Source organism: Jaculus jaculus, chromosome 6, assembly GCF_020740685.1.
Source record: "Jaculus jaculus isolate mJacJac1 chromosome 6, mJacJac1.mat.Y.cur, whole genome shotgun sequence".
NCBI lineage: Eukaryota > Metazoa > Chordata > Mammalia > Rodentia > Dipodidae > Jaculus > Jaculus jaculus.
Genome location: NC_059107.1, coordinates 61,502,892 through 61,529,981, shown reverse-complemented (window position 1 = coordinate 61,529,981; position 27,090 = coordinate 61,502,892). Strand labels below are relative to the sequence as shown.

Genomic DNA, 27,090 nt, shown 5'->3' with positions numbered 1-27,090 from the left:
CTTGGATTAAGTTAATGCTTGGATTTTCTCGCTAGCTGGCTATTCTTAGCTGTATCAATTGATTTGATTTTATATATTTTCAGGGTAGGAGCTTAAGGTGTTAGGTGTGGCTCTTAAGACTCTCAGAATATCTACAAAGGTGTTCCTAGGGGTTGAGTTTCCCTGCTATGGGAGTATTCAAGTAGGCTGAGTGGAATAAAATACAGGTAGATTCTAAAATTTAACTAAACACTACACATTCAATTAAAAACAGCCCCGAGTATGTATGAAAGAGTAGTTATTATAACAACCAGATCCTCTATCAACAAAGAGGTTAAGATTTCTGTTCTGTTGAGGGATCCAAGTCAGCTTGTGACCAAGTGAGACCCTTCCCTGTTGCAATCCCAGTTACCTTGGATGATTTTGGTCTCAGTCAAGTTGCTGCCTGGGTCATTGGGCTGCTGTTCTGATTTCTGGAGCTGGGCACTGGCTTTTCCTGTGGGGCAAACCGAGCCTGGCAACTGTGGCCCTGCAGATCAGCACCCCCGCTGCTGGAACTGCTGCTGTTAAAGCTGCTGCTACTGCTGGATCTGTCACCACTGCTGCTAAAGCTGCCGCTGCTGGGTCTGTTGCTGCTGCTGCTGGGTCCACCACTGCTGCTGCCTCTGCTGCTGCTGCTGTAGCTTCCACTGAAGCGGCTGCTGCTTGATCGGCCACTGCTGCCTCTGAAGCTGCTGCTGCTGCTGCTACTGGATCTGCTGCTGCTGGGGCTGCTGTTACCAGTGCCGGAGCCACTGATGTTGCTGCCGGACTCTGCTCCTGGTTGGGTCCTGCTGTTGGCTCAAGTTGGAGTGGCTGGGTCCTAGGACCGCTGCTCTGTTTGCTGGAGCTGGGCACAGGCAGTGGGGGAGGGGAGGGAGCCGCAGCTGCTCTGGTTCTCTCGCCGTTCCACGTGTTCTTTTACCTTGTGATCTGCTCCTCTGTTGTTCACTGCCGCTCTCCCTTCATGTTTCTTGAGTTGCAGAGAGCACTGGTGTGAGTGGAAGCTCCCCCCACCTGACTTTTCCTGCAGCTTGAGCCGAGTCTGGTGGCTTTCTGGTGCACTGCCACTGCCATGGATGGTGGACCTGCTGGGGTCACTTTTGCCAGCCTGTGCGGGCTCTGGATGCTCTGCATCTATTCTACTTCTCTGCTGCCACTTCAATTTCCTATACCCCTCACTTTTTAGTAAAAGTATGTATTTTGCTGAGTTTTTTTTTGGTCTTTTCCCCCCCTAGGCTGCTTTGGTGTGGTACCTACGCCGCCATCTTAACCAGAAGTCGATTTCTATGCTTTTTATGAAATAGTACAAAATTAACTCTCATAGTTTGTGAAAGAAAAATTAGGTGTGTTGAAATCTGCATAGAACCCATTGAGACTACCGCATTAACTACAATAAAATTTCAACTACACAAAGTATATAGTCAAAATTCTGGGGAATGGGATGGTTACACACACCTTTAATCACAGCACTCGGGAGACAGAGGTAGGAGGATCACTGTGAGTTCAAGGCCGCCTTGAGACTACATAGTGAATTCCAGGTCAGCCTAGACTAGAGTGAGACTCTGCCTCGAAAAAAAATAATCAAGAAAGAAAAGCAAGGGAATATTAAGTAGGGGGCTGAGGAAATGGCTTAGCAGTTAAGGCGTTTGCCTGTGAAGCCTAAGGACCCTGGTTCGATTCCCCAGGACCCACATAAGACAGATGCACAAGGAGTTCGTTTGCAATGGCTAGAGGCCCTAGTGTGCCCATTCTCTCTATCTGCCTCTCTCTCTCCCTCTCTTTCCTTCTCTCTCAAATAAATAAATAAATTGGAAAATAAAAAAAAAATCTGGGGCTGGGAAAAAAGTGCTGGGGTTGGGAGATGGCTCATCAGGTAAAAATGCTTGCTCTGGGCTGGAGAGATGGCTTAGCAGTTAAGGTGCTTGCCTGCAAAGGCAAAGGACGCATGTTCAATTTCACAGGACCCATGTAAGCCAGATGCACTAGGGAATTCTTTTTCAGTGGCTAGAGGCACTTAAAGCCAGATGGACAAAGTGGCAAATACATATGGAGTTTGTTTGTAATGGCAGGAGGCCATGGCATACCTTTATCCTCTCTTTTTCTCTCTCCCTTTGCCCCTCTCTCAAATAAATAAAAAATATTTAAAGTCGATTTAAATGGTCACTTTTGGGGCTGGAGAGATAGTTCATGCTTTTCAAAGAAGTAATCTGGATTGCAGGCATCTCAGAAGTTAAAAGAAGAGGAATGATTGGTGGTAAGAAATAGATCTTTGAGAGAAAAATCTTGTCTGCAGTGGCTACTGTTTGCTGGACCCATGCTTGCTGGAAAAAATGCAAACTTCATTAGCATGGTTACAATTAGTAACATAAGTTAATCTTTGTGTTCTCTCCTATGCTGAGTATTTTTTGAATAAAACACTCTTCATGATGCAGTTTTACTGAATGCAAAGAGGATCTGTTAGGACAGATAATTTAGTGACAGAAAAGCCATTTGCAAGAGGCAAGAACAGAAATATCTCCTTTCCGTGGCATGTCTCTGATTTAATCGTGGAAAAATATGCCTGCAAACATTATCTCAGCAGGCCAATCCATAATTAGAGTTCTAATTTTCCTGCAGGCACTTTCTCCTGAACTGTTCAAGGAACCCAAGGAGATTGCCTATAATATCACGATAATGCTTCTAACCCTTTTCAATGCCAGCATACTACCTAGGGGTGTGTGGGAGGTGGGAAGTTGTGTGGCATTGTGGGAGAAAAGCAACTACATGACCATAGGCTTTTAACTGAATTCTTACTCTCAGAAAGGCTAGCTGGAAAGAAAGACCCACAGAACTGCATTAACACCCTCTGCAGACACTTTCCTCTGAAGTACCCATTGCACAGAAAATTTGTCCCAATCATGAGTATCAGAAGTCAGGTAAAGATCATAGAAAAACTGAAAGTGAGCTGAGTTGTTTTGGGCAACTTCCTCTAGAGCAAGTTAGGAGCCAGTGACCGGCCAAAGGGCATGTGTCCCCCCTGGTGTCTAAAACCTTCCAGTGTCAGGGAGCAAGCATCCCTCTGACAAGCCCCTCTCTCTGGTCAAGATTCTTCCAGTAACACACTCTAGCAACTCTGCAACCAGCCTTTGATTCTTAATCTGTTCGTGATCTCATTTGAGTTCCTGCCCAGTCCAAGCATCTATGACTCCAGATGTTTATTTTTAGTTGGTTCCCTTCAATTCACCTACTTCCAAAGCGAGTTTGAGATGTATTGAAATAGCAAAACATGCATGACAAAGCAGAGTACAGATTTAGAAAAGAAAACGAAGCTTATTTAAAGTGTCAATCAAGAGGGAACTGCTTATGTAACTGGAAGAGGAGACACCTTTTCTCGTCCTCTTTCACTTTATGGGTGTCAAGAGAGGGCCAGCCTGGGCTAACATTTCAATGTAGCTAAGGATTAAGAGAAAGGACAGAGCTGGAGAGATTGCTCAGTGGTTTGCTTGCAAGCCTGCCAACCCAGGTTCAATTCCTCAGTACCCACAGAAAGCCAGATTCCCAAAGTAGTGCGTGTCCAGAGTTTGTTTGCAGTGGCAGAGACTCTGATGCACCCATGCTCATTCATTTTCTCTCCCTCTCTGTTTTGTTGCCAATAACTAATATATTTTTTTTTATAAAAGAGAAAGGACAAGTCCAAACACAGTTGCAGTTATGAAGGGGTAGGTAGTTAAGCCAGGTTTGGTGATGCACCTTAGAAATCCTCACACTTGGGAGGCTGAGATGGAAGGATCAAGATTCAAGGCTGTGCTGGGGGCATGGTTTAGTGGTTAAGGCATTTGCCTGTGAAGACTAAGGACCCAGATTTGATTCCTCAATACCCATGTAAGCCAGATACACAAGGGAGCACACACATCTGGAGTTCCTTTGCAGTGGCTGGATGCTGTAGCAGGCCCACTCTCTCTATCTACCCCCCTCTCTCAAAATGGATAAATATGGGTTGGGGAGATGGCTTAGCAGTTAAGGTGCTTGCCTGAAAAGCCAAAGAACCTAGGTTCAATTCTCCAGGACCCAGGTAAGCCAGATGCACAAGGTGCCAAATGCATCTGGAGTTTGTTTGCAGTAGTTGGAGGCCCTGGTGCACCTATTCTTTATCTATAACTCTCTTTCTCTCTCAAATAAAAAAATAAAATAAAAGAGGGCCAGGAGTGGTGGTGCATGCCTTTAATCCCAGCACTCAGGAGGCAGAGGTAGGAGGATTGCTGTAAGTTCGAGGCCACCCTGAGACTACATAGTGAGTTCCAGGTCAGCCTGGGCTGCAGCAAGACCTTACCTCAATAAATAAATAAATAAATAAATAAATAAATAAATAAATAAATAAAACAAATAAAAATATTAAAATGGTAAAAAAAAATGGATAAATAAATGTTTTACAAAACAGAATTCAAGGTCTTCCTCAGCTACCCAGCAAGATTGAGATCACCTTAGGCTACATAGAAACCTGTCTATAAATAATAAATGCATGAATAAACAGGTAGTTGTGTAATAAGTCCTGAGCTTGGGCCCAGAACTAGACTGGTCTGAAGGACAAGGAGGGAGGTAGGGGAGGAAAATGAGCCAGAGGAGCTCACTGCTTATGGAAGACCCCCAGAGAGAGACCTTCACTCAAGTCTCGAGGTAGCACGCACCCAAAGACACACGGGAGACCAAACTTGCTGCAAAAGCATGAGGCTTTATTGGGGAAACCAGAGCTTTGGGGTCGACACGTATCTCATGCAGGAGACAGAGGAGTCGACCCTGAGCCCTATTGGGTGTTTCTTTTTATAGGGTTTTTAGCAAGGAAGGGAAAGGGGAGGGGGTTTCACAAGGGTATTTGCCAAGCTTGTACAGTTATGTCTACATATCTTATTTGTGCATAACCAGAGTTTAAGTCCTTGGTCAGGCTGTCTTGGGAAACTATTTTATTATTTTGGTTTTTCTCAAAACTGTATTTTTGTTTATCCTCTTCCTGGGACATAAAGTTTAGGTTGACCCGACCAACCCATATCTTGGGCCACCCGCAGCCTATCTTTTAGCCTATTTTTGACTTACTCCTGAATATACAGTTCAGGCTGTCCCCTACCTGTAGCAACCAGCTATTTCTTCACCAAGTTTACTTTAAAATTTTCTATCCTGCCTTTCACTTACAGTGGTCCCTGTGCTCTTTCCCTGAGGCCAGGAACAGCAGTGAAAAATACAAATTTAAAGTGCTTGTCAAGCTGGCTGTGGTGGTGTAACCAGGAGGGAACCTGGGGTTCCCTCTTGTGGGTTCTTAGTCTTGTTGGTAAAATAAACACTCAGAAGGAAGCTTTAGGACAAGTTTATTAGTGTTGGAGAGAAAAACACTAGGGTAGGCAAGCTATTAATCTGGGCAGCTGTTGGGAGGGAGATGGGTAATAGGAAGAGAGGAATCCTGCCTTTTGGGTGGGGAAATGCACAGGTTCAGCAATGGAAGATGGTGTTGCAGTCAGGTTCACATTGCTGGCAGAAAACACCCGACCAGAGCAGCTTGAGGGGAAGCTCCATGATGGCAAGGGAAAACAACGGCATGAGCAGAGGGTGTACATCACCCCTGGCCAACATCAAATGGACAATAGCAACAGGAGTGTGCCAAACTGGAAGCCAGCTATAGTACCCATAAACCCACCCCAAACAATACACTGCTCCAGGAGGTGTTAATTTCCCATTCGTCATCAGCTGGGGACCTAGCATTCCAAACACCTAAGTTTATGGAGGACACCTGAATCCAACCACCACAGATGGCAAGTAGTTATGTGGTGGTGAGGGGAAGATGGTCTTCAGAGACACGGAGAGAAGCTCAGAACATCTGTGCAAACATATTTAGGATTTAGAAAGGATCTAAGAAGAGATTAAAATAGGAGAATAGGAAAAGTTACACTTTTTTTTGTTTTTTGCTTTTTTGTCGTTATTTATTTATTTATTTACTTCGGAGGTAGGGTCTGACTATATAGCCTAGGCTGTAGTGGAACTCACTCTGTAGTTCTAGGCTAGCCTCAAACTTACAATGATCCTCCTACTTCTACCTCCCAAGTGCTGGGATTAAAGACCTGCACCATTGTGCCTGCTTTTTTTTTTTCTTTTTTCCTTTAAGGTGTGGTCTAACTCTAGCCCAGGCTGAGCTGGAACTCACTATATAGCCTAGGCTGGCCTTGGACTCATCCTCTTACCTTAGCCTACTGAGTGCTGGGATTTAAGATGTGAGCCACCACTCCTGCTGGCACCAGGACCATAATCTTATGTTTTATTTATTTATTGAAGAGAGAATGGACACACCAGGGCCTCCAGCCACTACAAACAAGCTCCAGAAGCATGCGCCTCCTTGTGCATCTCATTTTAGGTGGGAACTGAGTAATCAAACCTGGGTCCTTTGGTTTTGCCAGCAAGTGCCTTTACTGCTAAGCCATCTTTTCAGCCCCATAGTCTTGTTCTGACTGAGTAGCTTAGAATGTCATATCTCCACCCAGGACCAGAAGTAAAACTCCAGATCTGTTCTGTTAAACCAGGGGAAGTAGCTCTCCCTCTACAAAGCTCTGACACTTCCACTTCCTCCACTACCAGGGAAAGGGCAGTGAGGTCCAAAGCTGATCATGAGGAGGAGCCATCCTCAATGGCATCCAAGTCTCTCAGGCCTATCTATCAGTTGTGTACTACTGTAATTTTAGCACTCAAGAGGCTGAGGTCAGAAGTATTTAAAGTTCAAGGCCTGTCTGTCTCCTGTCTCCTCACTCCCTGTCAAATAAATTAGTACTTGTCCTTTGAAAGTGCATGTGATTTTGAGTGTGTGTGTGCTCATACATGTGCATTTGATCAATAGTTAGGTGCTGCTTGTCAGGAAGACAAAAAGGTATAACAACAAGTCACTCCATGTAGTGGACAGACTTTAAGGGGGCCATCATGATGTCTGGTGTCCATGCTTTTTATAACCTCTCCCTTTAGCGTAGGCAGGACCTATGACTTACCTCTAGCTAATAGAATGTGGCAGAAATGTTGAGATGTCACACTGGTGATCACATTATGTGATATTCCTTCCTTTTTTCATTTTATTGTATTTTTGATAATTTTAAAAAAATGTTTATTTATTTAAAAGAGAGAATGGATGCAACAGAGCCTCTAGCTTCTGCAAATGAACTCTAGATGCATGTGTCGCCTTATGCATCTGACTTATGTGGATACTGGGGAATCAAACCTCGGTCCTTAGGCTTCCCAGGCAAGTGCCTTAACTGCTAAGCCATATCTCCAGCCCATATATTTTTCAATGTTTTGTTTTTATTTATTTATTTGAGAGAGAAAGAGACAGAAAGAAAGAGAAAGAGAAAGAGAAAGAGAGAGAGAGAGAGAGAGAGAGAGAAAGAGAAAGAGAAAGAGAAAGAGAAAGAGAAAGAGAAAGAGAAAGAGAAAGAGAAAGAGAAAGAGAAAGAGAAAGAGAAAGAGAAAGAGAAAGAGAAAGAGAAAGAGAAAGAGTGGGCAAACCAGGGCATCCAGCCACTGCAAACAAACTCCAGACTCATGCACCACATTTTCCCTCTGGCTTACTTGGGTCTTTTGGCTTTGCAGGTAAGTGCCTTAACCACTAAGCCATCTCTCCAGCTCCCATATTTTTGATAATTTTATACATGTCTATAACTTGTTTTAAACATACTCACCCTCATTAGTCTCTCTTATCTCTCTCCTACTCCCACTAAAACCCTTCTATTTCCCAACCGATCCCCTAGCTCTTGTCTTTTTTTTTCTTTTTGGTGATCAACTGAGTTAAATTAGTGTCGCTTATATGGGGGAGGTTATTTACTGGAGTATGGGCAATGTACCACTGAAGGTCATGACTCCCTCCCTCAGCAATGACTAATAGCCAACAGCTCCTCTGGGTACTTTAAGATCTCATGGGCCCCTTCTTAATCCATGATGGGAAATTCCTTCTTTTAGTTAATGATGGTTTTATTATTTTTTTATTTATTTGCAAGAAATAGAGAGAGAATGAGAGAGAGAGTATTGGTGTCCCAGGGCCTGTCACAGCAATTAAACTCCAAACATGTGCAACACCTTGTTCTCATGCATCACCTTGTGTGTCCGGTTTATGTGGGTTCTGGGGAGCCAAACTTGGGTCCTTAGGCTTCACAGGCAAGCATCTTAACCACTAAGGCATCTCTCTAGTCCTAATTGTGTGTGTGTGTGTGTGTGTGTGTGTGTGTGTGTGTAGTTTTTTTTTTAAGGTAGGGTTTCACTCTAGCCCAGACTGACCTGAATTCACTCTGTAATCTCAGGATGGCCTTGAATTCACAGCAATCCACCTACCTCTGCCTCTTGAATACTGTGATTAAAGTCATGCACCACCACATCATGCTTTCCTATTATATTATTTTTATGTATGCATGTTTATATGAATGTGGGTACATGCATGTACAGGCATGTGTGTGTGTGTGTGTGTGTGTGTGTGTGTGCGTGTGTGCATGTGGGAGCTAAAGGATGACATAATGTGTTTTTCTCAATAACTCTCCACTTTATTGTTTTAAGACAGGGTCTCTCAGTGGACTTGGAGCTCAGTGAATAGCCAGCCAGCAAGTGGTAAGGATCCTCCTGTCTCCACTTGCCTAGCACTGAGATTGCAGGCACCTGCCATCATGCCCAGCGTTTACATGCAGATCAAAATTCAGGTGCTTATTTATTTTTTAAAGAAAAAATTGATCATTTATTATTAGTTTTTATTTATTTATTTGTGAGATTGAAAGAGAGAGTATAGGCATGTCAGGGCCTCTTGCTACTGTAAATGAACTTCAGACACATGTACCACTTTGTGCTCCTGGCTTTACATGAGTACTGGGGAATCAAACGTGAGCTAGAAGGTTTTGCAAGCAAGCATTTTCAACCATTGAGCCATCTCCCAGCCCTGAAATTTCTTCTTGCTAGTTAACTAATAAAAGGTTGAATGGCAAGGAATTCTGGGCAGCCCCTTATTTATGAGGAACTCCTCATAAATAACTAAAGTTTCTGGGAGATAGGGAGACCACTCAGCAGTTAGAGGTGCTCACTTGCAAAGCCTCTGCTGTCTCAGGTTCAGTTCTTCAGCATCCATGTAAAGCCAGATGCACAAAGTGGTGCATGTGTCTGGAGTTTGTAGCAGCAAAAGGCCCTGGCATGCATGTCCATCCTCTCTCACACACACACACAAATGAATAAAAACTTTTTAAAAATTTTTTATTTATTTATTTGAGAGTGACAGACAGAGAGAAAGAGGCAAAGAGAGCGAGAGAGAATGGGCATTCCAGGGCCTCCAGCCACTGCAAACGAACTCCAGATGCCTGTGCCCCCTTGTGCATCTGGCTAACGTGGGTCCTGGAGAAATGAGCCTCAAACCAGGGTCCTTAGGCTTCACAGGCAAGCGCTTAACTGCTAAGCCACCTCTCCAGCCCAAATAAAAACATTTTTATGAGAGAGAGAATTGGCATACCAGGGCTTCCAGCCACTGCAATCGAACCCCAGATGCCTGCGCCATCTTGTGCACATGTGTCTCCTTGTAAGTCTGGCTTGCATGGGATATGGAGAGTCAAACATGAGTCCTTAGGTTTCACAGGCAAGCGCCTTAACCACTAAGCCATTTCTGCAGCCCTAAATAAAAATATTTTAAAAAAGAAACTAAAGTTTCTTAATTCTGCAGCTATAAGGAGGCGAATTATTCTAACTATGGACAGGAGCCTGCAGTGGGTCCTTCCACAGACAAGCCTCGAATGATATTTCTGCCTCAACTGACACCTGCACTGTAAGCTGGTAAGACTCTGGCAGAGAGCCCAGCCAAACCATGTCTGTACTTCCGAGCTACAAAAACAGTAGTCATAAATGCGTGTTGTTTTATACTGTTATGGTTGTGGTAATTTGTTATGCAGTAATAGGAAAACAATATACTCTGGATGCTTATAGCATTTTGGAGTCAGAAAACAGGAGAAACAGAATGGAGATGTGTAGAATAAAACTCTGTTTTAGTCATGATAAATTTTAGCTTCATATTAGATATCTGACTGAGATGCCAAGCAGGCAATTAGGTATGTAACCCTGCAGCTTAAGGGAGAGACAGAACTAGAACATAGTTGTGGGAGTATCGGAGGATGGTATTTAAAGTCATAGAACTGGATGAGTTCCTATAGAGAAAGTGAGGAGCCAAAAGAGAGAGTCCAGACTGAGCACCAAGTTCCATCAACACACAACGGTGATCAGAGGAGAAGTAGTCCTAGGGGTAGAAAACCCAGGAGATGGGAGTACCCTGAGGGCAAGAAGGAAGAATGGTGTTTGTGCTCATGGCTGGAGGGTGCAGTTCATTATGGTCGGAAGGCATGGCAGCTTGTCATATTATATCTGCATCCAGGAAGCGGAGAGAGATGAATGCTTATGTTCTACTCATTTTATCCTTTTAATTCAGTCCATAACTCCAGCCTATAGCACAATCTGCCCATATTCAAGTAAGCCTTCCCTCCACACAGACACACACAGAGAAATCATGGCTGGGTGATTCCTAAATCAAACCAAGTGTACTGTTGAAATTAACTATCATAGAGCCTGTGTTAAAAATTGCTAAGTGAAAAAAATTGCTAAGTGGCTGGGCTGGAGAGATTGCTTAGTAGTTAAGGCGCATGCCTGCAAAGCCTAAGGACCCAGGTTAGATTCTCCAGGTTCCACGTAAGCCAGATGCACATGGTGGCACATGCATCTGGAATCCGTTTGCAGTGGCTAGAGGCCTTGGTGTGCCCATTCTCTCTCCCCCCCCTCTCTCTAATAAATAAATAAAAATAAAATCTTTAAAAATATTGCTAAGTGGAGTTAGGAAGATGGTTCAGTGATAAAAGGTGCTTGCTTGCAAAGCCTGCTAGTCCAAGTTCAATTTCTCAGCCACTCATATAGCCAGACACAAAAGTAAGCCGGGCGTGGTGGCTTTAATCCCAGCACTGGGGAGGCAGAGGTAGGAGGATTGCCATGAGTTCAAGGCCACCCTGAGATGACAGAGTTAATTCCAGGTCAGCCTGGACCAGAGTGAGACCCTACCTTGAAAAACAAAAAACAAAACAAAAAAAAAGTGGCACAAGCATTTGGCATCTGGTGTTTATTTGTAGGGGCAAGAGATCTTAGTGTGTACATGCATGCATGCATGCAATACATTCAAATAAGCAATTCTTTTCTTTTTTTGAGGCTGGGTCTCACTGTAGCCCACACTGACTTGGAACTCACTCTCAATCCCCAGAGTGGCCTCTTGTAGCAATCCTCCTGCCTCAGCCTCCCGAGTGCTGGGACTAAAGATATGAACTACCACTATGCCTGGCTAATAACAGTTTTTTTTAAAAGTTGTTAAGGGGAGCTAGAGAGATGATGGCTCAGTGGTTAAGAGTACTCCCTGTGGAAGCGTGAAGACGTGAGGGACTGCTAGAGTGTGATCCACAGGCCCACATAAACAGCTGGGTATGGCTATGTGCACAAGTACCCCCCGTCCTGTAAGAGAGCAGAGACCTGAGAATCCCTGAAACTTGGAGAAAAAACAGCAAGTTCCAGGATCAGTAAGAGACTCAGCTGTGGTATGGTGGCGCACGCCTTTAATGCCAGCACTCAGGAGGCAGAGGTAGGAGGATCGCCATGAGTTTGAGGCCACCCTGAGAATACAGAGTGAATTCCAGGCCAGCCTGGACTAGAGCAAAACCCTACCTCGAAAAGAGAGAGAGAGAGAAAGAAAGAGAGAGAAAGAGTCAGGCTCAAAGGAGAACAAGCACAAGAGCAATAGAGTAAGACAGTGGTGTTGTGCTCCATCCACCACAGGTGAGTGCACCCTCCAGAGGTGAGTGCTGCATGAGGCACCACCTGAACACATACACGTGCATGCAGCACACACACACACACACGCACGTACAAAGAGTTATGTGTTGTTTGGGGTTGGGTATATAACTCAGTCAGTATAATGCCTGCCTAGAATATACAAGGCCCCAAGTTCATTCCCCAGCACCATTAAACAAGGTGTGATGGCACTCACCTGTAATCCCAACACATGGGAGGTAGAGGCAGGAGGGAGGCCAACTTGGGATACATGATACCCTGCCTCAGAAAGCAACAAATGTTAAGAGCTTTAATGATATGAGCCTAGACAAATGGCTGTTGAATTTGGCCATATAGAGATCACAGATGACCTTGATAAAACTAATTTCAGTGGGATAGAGAGATGAAGGTGAAGTGGAGCTGATATGAGAGTTATGAAGGAGAGTGGAACATGAGGGCTAGCAAAGGTGGGCAGAGGCAATTTCAGTTTTGTTCTGAAGAAAGATGAAGGAGATTAAAATTGAAGAAAGATGTAGGTGTGTTTTTTCAAAGATGAATATTCTAGGACATGACTATAAATGGATGAGAATCCTTCAGTAGAAGGAGAAAAAGCAGTGATGGAGGGGAATGGTGGAACAGTTGCAAAAACAAGACCAAGAACAAGGTAAAAGGGAATGAAATTAAAGCCCAGTGGGTGAGTTCAATTTAGGGTAAGAACGCATCTCCCAGGCAGGAGAGGCAGGAAGTCAGTGCATGAACAGGAAGGCAGTGGTTCGCAGACCTAGTGGAAAGGGACAGCGCTCACTTCTGCTGCAGCGATAGCAATAGAAGACAAACGGTCTGGTGCTGAGAGAAGAGGCTGGGAAGGGCGTGGAAGGTCTGAGGTGACAGGACATGCTCAAGGCAGGCTTCTCTAGGAGACCTTCCATCAAGCGCTCTGGGATTGCCAAGCACTGTGGATTTACAGCCCCACTTGAGATCTCAGTCAGGAACTTAAAGTGAAACTAGTTCAAACAGTAAGACAGGAACCACTGGAAGAAAAGGTTAAATAATGATTTCCTTGTGTGTGTGAGGGGGGCATGTGTTCCATGGTATTCACATGGAGGTCAGAGGACAGCCTCCTTGCCTTCCACTTGGCTTGAAGCAGGTTCTCATTCTTCACCACTCTCTCCAGGCAAGCTGGCCCATGAGCTTCTGGGGATTCTTCTCTCTCTGCCTCCCATTTTGCGGTATGCATGCTGGGACAACAGACACTCACGCTGCTGCATTCTCGTAGCTTCTGGGGATCTAACTCAGGTGCTCAAGCTTACATGGCAAGCACTTTCCGCTGAGACATCTCCCCAGCCCCTTAAAGAGTAGTTTTCAACTCTTTAGGTGCATAAACAGATAGTTGAGCACGACAAGACAGGAGAGTGGAGGAAAACAGGGTCAAGAAACTAAGGTTGCCAGCCTGCAGTCACAGAGCTCAGGAGGCAGAGGCGAGAAGACTGCGAGATTGAGGCCAGTCTGGGCTATATAGTGAAACTATTGGAAAGAGTCAAAGCTTATAGGAAGGGCACTGGATTAGAAATCTCAATGTTAGAACAAAGATGCTATCACTTTAAGAGTCTCCCTGCTGCCAAAGACTAAGGCCAAATGGGAAAGCAAACCCAGGCCCTTGTTGCCAGGGAAACCCAAGGCCACCTGAGTTGTGGCCTTAGGTCCTATCTACCAGCAGTCCTTCTACTTAGGGACCTTGAAGAACTAGTGAGTGGTCTTCTTTATCTCCCACTCTCTCCTCAGTTGCCTCCCTGACTTCTCTCATGTAGCCGGTGTCCAGACACACCCCCTTCCTCCAGAAGCTTATAAAAAGGGCTACTTTGAGCTCGGGAGATTGCACTTGCTTGCAAATCCTGCTGGCCTGAGTTTCATTGTTCAGTACCCACTTAAAGTGGCGTATGGATCTAGACTTCATCTGCAGTAGCAAGAGGCCCTGACACTCCCATTCTCTTTCTGTCCCTATTTCAGTTCCTCTCTCTCTCAAATAAATAATTTTTTAAAAGACACTTCTCCTTTGTTACTTGTATTTATTTTCTTTATTTTTTAAGTGTGCTCTTTAAATATGAATTTTACAATGAGGCTGTGAGGTACTCCCTCAGTAGAAGGTACCAGGCCTTAGGGTCAACCCAGGAAACATATTTTCTTTTCCTTTTTTTAAATTTTGTTTTTTTGAGGTAGGGTATTGTAAGACACCCAGAATGAGGACCCCACGCTCTGCCCAGAAATGGCGACACCCCAAATCACTCACGAGAAACGGTCTTGATGCAAACAGCAAGAGGATTTTTTTAAATTATTTATTTATTTATTTATTTGAGAGCGACAGACACAGAAAGACAGATAGAGGGAGAAAGAGAGAATGGGCGCGCCAGGGCTTCCAGCTTCTGCAAACGAACTCCAGACGCGTGCGCCCCCTTGTGCATCTGGCTAACGTGGGATCTGGGGAACCGAGCCTTGAACCAGGGTCCTTAGGCTTCACAGGCAAGCGCTTAACCGCTAAGCCATCTCTCCAGCCCAGCAAGAGGATTTTTATTCCAAGCGCGCTGGGGCCCACAGTCGTACACCACACAGGGGTAGAGGACTGCAGAGCCCCAAATGCAGGAACGGGACAGTCTTTATAGGGTTTCTAACAAAGCCTGTGCATTAGACCAATCATTTTTTTAACATCAGGAGCCCGTGGGGTGCGAGCCAGTCAGTTTGTGCCACTCCATAGTTTCTAAACCAATTAGTTTAATTTGTTCAAGCCCCTCATGGACCAATCAGTCTCCTATGACCTTGGTGGTCAGCATTAGCGCAGGTCCTTGGGTGGGGGTAGCAGAGTGTGGTATCAGTCTCCTATGACCTTGAAGGTCAGCATTAGCGCAGGTCCTTGGGTGGGGGTAGCAGAGTGTGGTATCAGTCTCCTATGACCTTGGTGGTCTGCAGCAGGCTGCTACGGCTTATGGTGCAGGCTATAGGGCTTATGGTGCAGGCTATTTACAGAAACCAAAGAAGTGGTTCACTTTATTACTCATTTCCCATCCTTGAGGGCTATTTCATGCCCTTTTTACCTAGTTTTATATTAGGAGCGGGCTCTGATATAATGAGAAGAGGGATTTTTTACTTGTTTCCAACAGAGAGTAAAGCCTGGAGTTTGAGGTATGCAGGGGCCCGCTTAAGCTCCCTTTGGAGCGTGATAGTATTTCTGGGCTTCTGAATTCTTGGGCCTTTCAGTATCACTCTAGCCCAGGCTGGTTTTGAACTCACAGTGATTCTCCTACTTCTGCATCCCCAGCGCTGGGATTAAAAGTGGGTGCCACCATGCCCAGCAGTGGATTTCTTTTCTCCCTCCCTCTCCTCTCTGTCTCTGTGGCTTTGGACTCCACCAGGCTATGCATGTGTGGTACTACAGCTGTCCTAACAAAGTTTTAATTCTGAAAAAGCATTTTGTCTCAATGCCTGTTAATGAATCAACCTGCTCTCCCACTGCTCTTCTTTGAAAATCATCTATTACTCAAAAATAGAGATGGGTATCTGAATTGTCAATGTGCTAGAATGGGTGATGGTCAGAGGAAGAATTTTGGAAGCAGTTTATTGATTAATAGTGACAGCTATTGGGACCTATATCCTTTGGCCTTGTCAACCTTCTGAACTTTAAAAATCTTAAACTTATGACTCACAGACCAAGGCTTCCAATTATTTAAGCTCACTCATTCCCTTATTCCTAAAATAGTGGAATCACATCATTCATGTTTAACTAATTTAAATTTGGTTTTACAGTCTGGGGAGAAATGATAATGGGAAAGAACGAACAGTTTAAATAGCACAGTTGCTTTACTGCTTTTACACTTGGGAATGTGTATGAGTAAGGAGGATGAGGTTGGAGCCATAGATGTTCTGTTTCCTGGGTTGACCCCAAGGCCTGGTACCTTCTACTGAGGGAGTACCTCACAGCCTCATTGTAAAATTCATATTTAAAGAGCACACTTAAAAAATCAATATGGCTTCTGCGGTTTGATCTAGGTGTACCTTATAAACTTATGTATTCTGAATGCTGATTCCAGCCTCTGCGCATGTCATCATTTTCCCCGGCCATCATGGAGCTTCCCCTCCAGTCTGTAAGCCAAAATAAACCCTTTCTTCCCACAAGCTTCTCTTGGTCGAGTGTTTTCTGCCAGCAACAGTATCTATAATCTGACTGCAGTAGTAAAATTGGGACTGGGCAGTGGGGTTGTTACTGCTAGAAACCTAAATGTGTGGCTTTGGCCTTCTGGAGCTGATTTGTAAGAAGAATGTGGAAGGATTTGAAACCTTGGCCTAAGAGATACCTTGCTGTGCTTTAAGTACAGCTTGATGGACCATTCTGGTCAGAGTGGAAAGACTTGAATGCAGTAAGAACTATGGACTGTGAGGTTTGGATTATGAGGTGAGAAAGAGCTTTGTGGGGACTAGTGTGAAAGCAGTTTGTGTGAGAGGTTTGCTGTTGTCTGTGTCCTGAGAACTTGTGGAGGGTCGCATTGCATTGAAATGGATTGATGTGAACAGGGGGATATGGCACAAAAAAAAAAATAAAATATTTAAGCCAAAATTGCTGCCCATTCAGCTGCAATTGTTTGAGAGATAACAACCACTGAGACTGGGCCAGCTGATCTGCACTGGAACAGCAGAAAGAATGCACAGTCTTTAGAAGGGGACTGACTGCTGAAGAAGCTTTTCTGTTCTCCAAAGTCTGCTTTATCCCCTGCTGGACTAACAACTTGGTAGCCCATCTGATACTATGGAGTATAACAAATGCAGGAAAGAAAGGGTCATTGGATTTGCAATACAGTTTTGTATTTTGGAAATGGCCATGGGCAGTGTGAAGCAGGCTTATTGGATTACCTGTATGGAGACCCGATGGAGCCATGAGGATGAACCATGGGTTGCAGTGGAGACCCAATGGAGATGCCAGGACTATGGGATGCCAAAGAGGGCTTCTGGAACTGGAAGAAGTTTTCCCAGACTGTGAGTAGCCTAGCTGGTGGGGTGGGATTGGAACTCCAGAGACTCATCACTGGTTAGGATTATCAAAATTGGAGACTTGTCATTGGCTACCGTTGTTGGACTTGGAGCTAGAGTTTGATGGTTGCCCTGTTTAAATCTTATATTGGTTGACTATTTCTTTGCTATACCCAATGCCATCTTTTGAAGTTGTTTGTTTATGCTTTGCCATTACGTGTTTTTTTTTTTTTCTATTATGGCTTAGTTAAGAGACCTTAGTCTATGGGGATGTTTGAACATTATTGGGATTGATAAAAACTATGGGGACTTTTAAAGTTGGGATGAATGCATAACATTTTACATCATGGATGGTTATCAGTTTATGGGGGCTCGGGCAGAATGTAGTGTTTTGATTCGGGTGTCCCCATAAACTTAGGTGTTCTAAATGCTAGGACCCCAGCTGGTAGCAATTTGGGAACTGGAGCCTGCTGGAGGTGATGTATTGTTGGGGGTGGGCTTATAGGTGTTATAGCCAGCTTCCCCTTGCTAGTGTTTGTCACACTCTCCTGTTGTTGTTGTCCACCTGATGTTGGCCGGGTGATGTCCACCCTCTGCTCATGCCATTGTTTTCCACTGTCATCATGAAGCTTCCCCTTGAGTCTGTAAGCCAAAATAAACCCTTTCCTTCCACAAGCTGCTTTTAGTCGGGTGTTTTCTGACAGCAATGCAAAGCTGACACATGACAGCTTCTAAACACATGACAACTACTTCATGTACTGCTTGAAGAGTTCTAGGCAAGGATATCCTATGCATTCTTACTGAGAAATGTTACATCAGGTGTCAGGACAAATGACATCGTTTTTTGGGTCTCATGTATCCCAGGCTGGCCTGAACTCACTATGCAGCTGAGGGTAACATTAGCTTCTGTTTTCCCCTCTAGAGTGTTAGGATTACAGGTCTGTCCTGCCATTTCCAGTTTTATGCAGTGCTGCAAATCGAACCCAGGGCTTCTTGCACGATAGCCAAGCACTCTGCCAACTGAATTACATCCCTACAATAAAGTTCATCTTAAGAGTAGTTAAGGCATTTACAAAATAAATTTGACCTCATGAAATTAATGCTCCAAGTTCTGATTGTAAGATCCAGTTCCTCCTGCAATGTTCTTCCATTCTACTCCCGTCTTGTCTGTAGTCTGCCCTCAGATCCTTGTCCACCCCATTTTCTCCCAAATGAAATCAGTACCCTTGGGCTATCACTGATTTCTCATTGGTTCTGGAACCCAGAACCCTCTCCCTTTTCATTTCCATTTCCTTATACCTTTTTGTCCCTTGATTGCTGGTGTTCTTGAGACCCAAAGCCTCAGATAGTCCAAGCATTCTTTTGTTCAGCTGAGTGTGGCTAAAGAAATTCATACAAAAGTGATTTTTAATTTTTTAAATTAGTTTTGTACTCAGTGCATTCAGTCAAGTTGGTACCATTGTTAGCCTCCTCCCTGTCCTGCCCCCCCCCATTGACCCTCCTCATTGGGTAATATGGCTCGTGCATTGTGGGGTTATCCATCAGTTATGGGTAGGAGGCAATATCTCTGTATCATGACCCAACATGTAGCTCTGACATTCATTCCTCCCCCTCTTCCACAAATTTCCCTGAGCCATGGTGAGTTCATTTTAGGTTTGCTTCAGTCTTGGGAGCCTCTGTCTCTGGATATCTGGTTTGATAGGCATTGAGTGTTCTCTGTGTCTATCTCCTTCACCCTTATGCTGGTACCAGGTTAACTAAGAAAGCAGCACTCTTACTCATTTCCCCAATTATTCTTAGTTTCACCTGGGGCCCTTTTGAGGTGTGATGTGCTGGTTCTCTCCTTAGAATCTGTGTCCATCTGAAAAAGAGAAGCAAATTCTCCAATGGAGAGTGAAGTTAGTACCAGGTAAATGGAATAACCTTTGCTTTTTAGAGACAATTTAATAGGTGTAGGCCCTCTTGTAGCCCATGATTGGTTGGAGCTTGGTAATGGAGAGCAGGCTCATACAAAAGTGATTTTCAGGGGTTGGAGAGCTGGCTTGGTCATTAAGGTACTTGCTTACCTAAGATTCCCAGCATGTAAAAGCCAGGCATGGCAGTACACACCTTAATCCCAGCCCTGGGGGCTGAGACAGGGGACCCCTGGGGCTTGCTGCCTAGCTAGTCTAGCTGAATCAGTGAACAGTGAGCTCTGGGTTCAGTGAGGCACCTATCTCAAAAAAAAAAAAAATAAATAAATAAGGTGGAGAGTGATTGAGGAGGATACCTAAAGTCAATCTCCAGCCTCCACGTGCACATGAATATTCATAGGCACATCACAAATTACATATGTAAAAAAAAAGAAAAAACCTTGGGCTGGAGAGATGGCTTAATTGTTAAGGCACTTACCTATGAAGCCTAAGAACCTAGGTTTGATTCCCCAGTACCCATTTAAGCCAGAGGCACTAGATGGTGCATGCATCTGGAGTTCCTTGGCAGTGGCTGAAGGCCCGAGCACACCTGTTCTCTCTATCTCTACCTGTGTCTTTTTGTCTCTGTCTCTCAAATAAATAAATAAGAAAAAAATTAAAATAAAAAAACTTCAACGACCCCCCCCCCCCCGCACACACACACAATGTGATCTCCTATCAGTTTCCTAGTCACTCTGGGTCATGATAGCTTCACAGTAATCTTCCTTCTTTCCTTCCTTCCTTCCTTCCTTCCTTCCTTCCTTCCTTCCTTCTTTCTTTCTTTCTTTCTTTCTTTCTTTCTTTCTTTCTTTCTTTCTCTTCCCCTTCTTCCTGCTTGGATTTCTTTTCTGAAACAAGCCCAGGATGACATCAAATTTGTAGTTCTCCTGCCTCAGACTCCCACCTGCTGGGATTGCAAGTTTGTACCACTACACCTGGCTCATGAATCCTTCTGTATATCAGAAATCATGTCATATTCCATACTTCTACCACTTAGTGTAATTTCCATAGCTCCAGCACTTAATCTAACTTCTTCATTCACTCTTCTGATTCATCCTTTACCATTTTTCTTTCCACTAAGGACTTTCCTATTCCACTGGGAAAATCAGAGACCTCTCAACCTTTTTTTACCAGCTATCGACAAACTAAATCCTCCCCTTTGATCCATCTTTCTTCTTTCCCTCCTGACTCAGTGAAAAGAATTCCTCCAACCTCCAGTCTTGGGATGCCTTTTTCCTCTGTATTTTCAACCTCTTCATTTAAAAAAAAAAAAAGATTTTATTTTTTTATTAGAGAGAAAATGGGCATGCCAGGGCCTCCAATCAATGCAAGTGAACTTCACATGCATGTGCCACCTTGTGCAGCTGGCTTTATGTGGGTACTGGGGAATCGAACCTGGGTCTTTTGGCTTTGCCACCAAGTGCCTTAACCACTAAGCTATTCTCCAGCCCTTCAATCTCTTCTTATTGACAATGTTTTTCTTTCATTTGCCCATATCAAATCCTCCTGATTCCTACCCTATAAAAGTCTCCATTATTTATAACCAAGCCATTTGAAAGAGTCATCTTGCCAGTACTGTCACCAGTACCCAAGACATTGTACCCATGCTTCTGTTACCACCATTCCAGCTAAGTTTTCTCCTGAGGGTAGGGCATCTAGGTCCATGCAACATGCATTCAAGCTGCTATAGCACTTTTCAGGGACTCCAAATGAAAACTCAAGTTTAAGAACCACTGCTTAGCTGAGCTTGGTGGCCCATGCCTATAAAACCAGAACTCAGGAGGCTGACGTAGGAGGATCACCATGAATTCAAGGCCAGACTGAGCTACAAAGTGAATACCAGGTCAGCCTTTGGTAGAATGAAACCCTGCTTCATAAACAAAACTACAAAACGGACCTCCCTTCCTGGCCTACCACTACCCCCACCCCATCCAGCCTCTACTGCAGCAGCCACCATAGTACAGAGTCTAGAGTTGATGGTGCTTCAAAGCTCCAGGCACTGATAGGGTAGGCTGATCAGGGAATAGGTAAGTGCCTCCCACCCATGGATGCAACCCCAGACCCTACCTGCTGGGATTGGTGTGGTGGCTTGAGTCAGGTGTTCCCCATAAACTTAGGTGTTGTGAATGCTAGGTTCCCAGTTGATGAATATTTGGGAATTAAAACCTCCTAGAGGCAGTGTATTGTTGGGGCAGGCTTATGGGTATATAGCCAATTTCCCCTTGCCAATGTTTGGCATACTCTCCTGTTGCTATTGTCCACCGTATATTGGCCAGGGGGTGATGTTCACCCTCCGCTCATGCCATCATTTCCCCTGCCATCATGGAGCTTCCCCTCTACTGTATACGCCAAAATAAACCTTTTTTCCCACAAGCTGCAAGGTGATTTCTGTCAGCAATGTGAACCTGACTGCAACCACTGGGGATCGGACCCTCTCAGTGCTGATATCCCTTCTTGCAACTCCCTGAGTAGGGACTCCCAAGCTGATCACACCTCACAGCCAGGGCACTGAGTAGGCCAGGCCTCCCAGGGTCTGGCCCAGACCTACCTGGAGATTGAACACTCAAGGAGGTGCCTACTCAGATTCCAGCATACTTAGCCTAATCTACAGATAGATTGCCATCCAACACCCACCTCAATCAAGGTTGACAAGGCCACTGAACACAGGCTCTATGAGAGCTGCTATTGCTGCATTCTCAACAAGAGGGCTATGTGAAGATGAGCAAACCCCAGTGCAAAACAACTAACACAATAAACAAAGGCAAGATGTCCCCATAAGAATGCCTAGTTTCATAGTGGAAAATGAGATGAAGAACTTAGAGGAAATTTGAGACATAAAATTCTGGAATGCAATTATAAGAAACATATTCAATAAGCTTAAGGAGGCCATGAATAAATGGCTAGATGAAATGAAAGAGGAACAAGGAAAAGAATGAAAAGAATTTAACAAATGGCTGAATGGAATGGAAGAGAATCAGCCACAACAAGAAAGAATTCAATTGACAGTAGAATAAACTCTATTGAGGACATGGTCAAATGCAGGAATGAATTCCAAGAGACAATAACAAAGTCAAATCAATAATAGAAAATAGAATTCAATAAAGAGAGATGCCAAAGAAAAACTTAATAAAAAACAAAACATGAAATATGTATTTATTTATTTGCAAGCAGAGACAGACAGACACACACACACACACACACACACAGAGAGAGGGGGGGGGAGTACGGGCATATCAGAGATTCTTGCCAATGCAAACTCCAGACACATACACCACCTTGTGCATTTGTTTTGACATGGGTACTGGGGAATTGAACTGGCTTTGCCAGTAAGTACCTTTAACTGTAGAACCATTTCCCCAACCCACTGAGCCACCTTCTCAGCCCCAAAATGAAGTAGTCTCAAAATTCACATGGAAACTACAAAAGGCCTCAAATATCAAAAAACATACTCAGCAAAAATAATACTACTGGGCATATTACCAAACCTGATTTCAAGTTACACTACAAAGCAATAATAATAAAAAACATTATGGTATTGGATGGAAACAGACACATAGATCAACATAAGATAAGTTTCAGGTATAAGTTCTGGTCTTTAACAAAGAAGCCAAAAAGTGCTCATTGGAGAAAAGATAGCATTTTCAATAAATGGTACTGGAGAAATTGGATAATGACATGTGGATGAATGGAATTAGATCTACTTCTCTCACCCTGTACAAAAATCAGCCCAAATTGGATCAAGGACCTTAGAATGAGATCTGACACTATGAAGTTACTGGAAAAAAATAGGGAGAACAGTCCAAGATAGGTGTGTAGAGAACTTTCTGAATAACACTTCAGTAGCCTAGGGAATGAGACAAACATTCAACCAGTGGCATCTTACGAAACTAAAAAGAACTACTGTAAGTAAACCATCAACAGAGTTAATAGACAACCTACATAATGGGACAAAATCTTCACCTGCTATACAGCTTACAGAGGTTTAATACCTATAATATACAAAGAACTCAAAAACATAAGCAATAAAAAAAACCAATCAAGAGTTGGAGAGATAGCTTATTGGTTAAAGGATTTGCCTGAGAAGCCTAAAGATCCAGGTTCAGTTCCCCAGTATCCATGTAAGCCAGATGTGAGTGTCATGAATACCATGGCCACTTTGTATCTGGAAGACAGTATTGCAAAATAATCATCACCTTCTTTTGGCTCTTACATTCTTTCTACCACCTCTTCTGCAATGGTCCCTGAATTTTGGATGGTGTGATAGAGATATCTCAGTGCTGAACACTCCTCTGTCACTACTTCTCAGCACTTTGGTGAGTTTTGAATCTCCTCAGTGGTCACTGCCATCTGAAAAGAGAAGCTTCTCTAACCAAAAGTGAAAGTAGAATTAAGTTATGAGCATAAACAGGTACTTAGAGAGCAGTTTGGTGGGCATATTATATCCATTTAGCCAGACAACAGTAGCAGTTTCTCCCAGTCATAGACTTTTGATTAGGTTTTCAGTACCAGACAGAAATCTCTTATAGATCAAGCCTCAAATCCAATCAGAGGGCAATTGTTTGCTCCCATAATAGACATGCCACCAATGCACCAGTTTGTATACTTGTCCTAGCTGGCCAGCCATAAGGCTTGTTGGGTCCACTGCCAATAAAGACCATAGATGATTTTACTCCCTCCTTAAGCTGCATAGCTCTTTCCAGCATCCTGACACCTAATTGATAGGGAAGAGGCTTCCATCTCAGATCCTTGATTTCTCGGTTTCCTGATTGTCATTGGCTTTCTTTTCTTTTTTTATATATTTTATTTTTATTTATTTGTTACAGAGAGAGAGATAAAGAATAAGAACGAGAATATGGGTGTGTCAGGACCTCCAACCATGACAAATAAACTCCAGACACATGTGCCACCTTGTGTGTATGGTTTATGTGGGTACTAGGGAATCAAATCTGGGTCTTTAGGCTTCACAGGCAAGTGCCTTAACCAATAAGCAATCTCTCCAACCCTCATCTGATTTATTGATGATATTCATTCTGTCAAGAGTGAACTGGAATCTCAACATAGTTTTTATTTACATTTCCCTGATGATTAAGGTAGATGTAGATTAAGGTAGATGATGTAGAGCAGATTTTAAGGTATTTATTGGCCATTTGTATTTATTCTAAATTTATTACCCACTTTTTCTGGGTTGTTTTTTTTTTTTTTTTTTTTTGGTTTTTTTCTCCAAAGTAAGGTCTCACTCTAGCCTAGGCTGACCTGGAACTCAGGCCCAAGAAGGCCTTGAACTCACAGAAATTCTCCTACCTCAATATCCCAAGTGCTGGGATTAAAGGCAACAGCCATCATGCCAGGCATATTTCCCATTTTTTAAAATTTTTTATTTATTTATTTGAGAGCGACAGACACAGAGAGAAAGACAGATAGAGGGAGAGAGAGAATGGGCGCTCCAGGGCTTCCAGCCTCTGCAAACGAAATCCAGACGCATGCGCTCCCTTGTGCATCTGGCTAACGTGGGACCTGGGGAACCGAGCCTCGAACCGGGGTCCTTAGGCTTCACAGGCAAGCGCTTAACCGCTAAGCCATCTCTCCAGCCCCATATTTCCCATTTTTTGGTTGTTTGTTTGATTTATTATTTTTTTATTGTTTTAATTCTTTGTATATCTAGATAAGATCCTTTGTCAGATGAATAGATGACAAAGATTTTTCTCCCATTCTGTAGGTTGCCTTTTTTCTCTATTCACAGTGCCCTTTGCTATACAAAACCTTTTTAAATTTATACAATGGAGTTCTACTCAGCGGTAAAGAAAAATGAAGTTATGAAATTTGCAGAAAAATGGATGGACCTGGAAAGGGTTATACTAAGTGAGGTAACCCAGGCCCAGAAAGCCAAGCGCCACATGTTCTCTCTCAGGTGTGGATCCTAGCAACAGATGACTGGGCTTCTGTGTGAGAATGAAAATACTTAGTAGCAGAGGCCAGTAAGTTAAAAAGGAGACATAAAGAGAAGAGAAAGTAAGGGAGGAGGGTACTTAATAGGTTGATATTGTACATATGTAAGTATAATGATTGTGATGGGGAGGTAATATGATGGAGAATGGAAATTCAAAGGGGAAAGTGGGGGGGGGAATTACCATGGGATATTTTTTATAATCATGGAAAATGCTAATAAAAAATTTTAAAAAAAGAAATGTAAAAATAAATAAATAAATATTAAAAAAAAACTTTTTAATTTCGTGAGGTCCTAATGTTTAATTAGTTGTCTTATTCTCTGTGCAACTGGGGTTCTATTGAGAAAGTCCATGCCTATGCCTATATGTTGAAGTGTCTCCCCTACTTTTTCCTCTAGCAGTTTCAGAGTTTCAGGTCTGAGGTTAAAGTCTTTGATCCCTTTGGACTTAATTCTTGTGCATGGAGAAAGATAAGAATATATTTTCATCCTTCTATATGTAGATTATCTAATGTTACCAGCTCCGTTTGTCAAAGAGGCTATCTTCTCTCCAGTGACTATTTTTGTCAAAAAAAAAAAAAAAAAAAAAAAAAAAAGCCTTCCTCTTGGGGCAAGATGGCAGGGGCGGTGAAGTTGGAGTGACTCTTGGACAGCCGCACCTTTCACAACAGGATCTTGCTACTTTGGACGTTACAAAGTTAACGCCACTTTCACATGAAGTTATCAGCAGACAAGCTAAGATTAACATAGGTACAATTGGTCACGTAGCGCATGGGAAATCTACTGTTGTAAAAGCCATTTCCGGTGTTCACAGGGTCAGATTCAAAAATGAACTTGAAAGGAACATTACAATCAAGCTTGGATATGCTAATGCTAAGATTTATAAACTTGATGACCCAAGTTGTCTTCAGCCAGAATGTTATAGGTCTTGTGGAAGTGGAACACCTGATGAGTTTCCTACAGATATTCCAGGAACTAAAGGAAACTTCAAATTAGTCAGGCATGTTTCCTTTGTTGACTGTCCTGGCCATGATATTTTGATGGCTACGATGCTGAACAGCGCAGCAGTGATGGAAGCAGCTCTTCTATTGATAGCTGGTAATGAATCTTGCCCTCAGCCTCAAACTTCAGAACACCTAACTGCAATAGAAATCATGAAACTCAAGCATATTTTGATCCTACAGAATAAAATTGATTTGGTAAAAGAAAGTCAGGTTACAGAACAATATGAACAGATTCTTGCATTTGTACAAGGAACAGTGGCAGAAGGAGCTCCAATTATTCCAATTTCTGCTCAACTTAAATACAATATTGAAGTTGTCTGTGAGTACATAGTAAAGAAAATTCCAGTACCCCCATGAGACTTTACTTCAGAACCTCGACTCATTGTTATTAGGTCATTTGATGTCAACACACCTGGCTGTGAAGTTGATGACCTTCAGGGTGGCGTGGCTGGTGGTAGTATTCTAAAAGGAGTATTAAAGGTGGGCCAGGAGATAGAAGTGAGACCCGGTGTTGTTTCCAAAGCTAGTGAAGGGAAACTTATGTGTAAACCAATCTTTTCCAAAATTGCATCACTTTTTGCGGAGCATAATGATCTTCAGTATGCTGCTCCAGGAGGTCTTATTGGAGTTGGAACAAAAATTGACCCTCCTCTGTGCCGGGCTGACAGAATGGTGGGACAAGTGCTTGATGCTGTTGGAGCTTTACCTGAGATATTCACTGAGTTAGAAATTTCCTATTTCCTACTGAGATGCCTTCTAGGTGTGTGCACTGAAGGAGACAAGAAAGCAGCAAAGGTTCAAAAGCTGTCTAAGAATGGAGTGCTTATGGTCAACATCAGATCCTTGTCAATAGGAGGGCGAGTTAGTGCTGTGAAGGCTGATTTGGGCAAAATTGTTTGGACTAATCCTGTGTTCACAGAAGTAGGAGAAAAATTATCCTTAGCCGAAGAGTTGAGAAACATTGGCGCTTAATTGGTTGGGGTCAGATAAGAAGAGGAGTGACAATCAAGCCAACCGTAGATGATGACTGAAAACTCCCAGCTACACAAAACATTTGGAAGAGTTAGAGCTTCTTTTAACAACCTAGAGGTATATTTTCAAAGCAATATTAGAGGAATAATTTCACAGCTCCTTCATTTGATAGGTAGCTGTAAGTTTATTCTCATTTTTGCATGATGAAAAGCTAACCTCCAGAACAATATAGGGTCTATAAGTTTAAAAATTGGTATACAATTAGATTGAACCTACATTTTCACAGAGGTTAAAGCATTCCAAAATGTCTAATTTATACAGTCAGGCTGTTTAAAATAACTTGCTATGCTAGTCTTTCCTGCATCAC

At 43.3% G+C, this 27,090-nt stretch overlaps 1 pseudogene; it reads left to right on the top strand.

Annotated features, from left to right (window-relative positions):
- The first annotated feature begins 12,416 nt into the window (after positions 1-12,416).
- Positions 12,417-26,782, top strand: LOC101605934 (annotated as a pseudogene).
- The last annotated feature ends 308 nt before the right edge of the window (positions 26,783-27,090 follow it).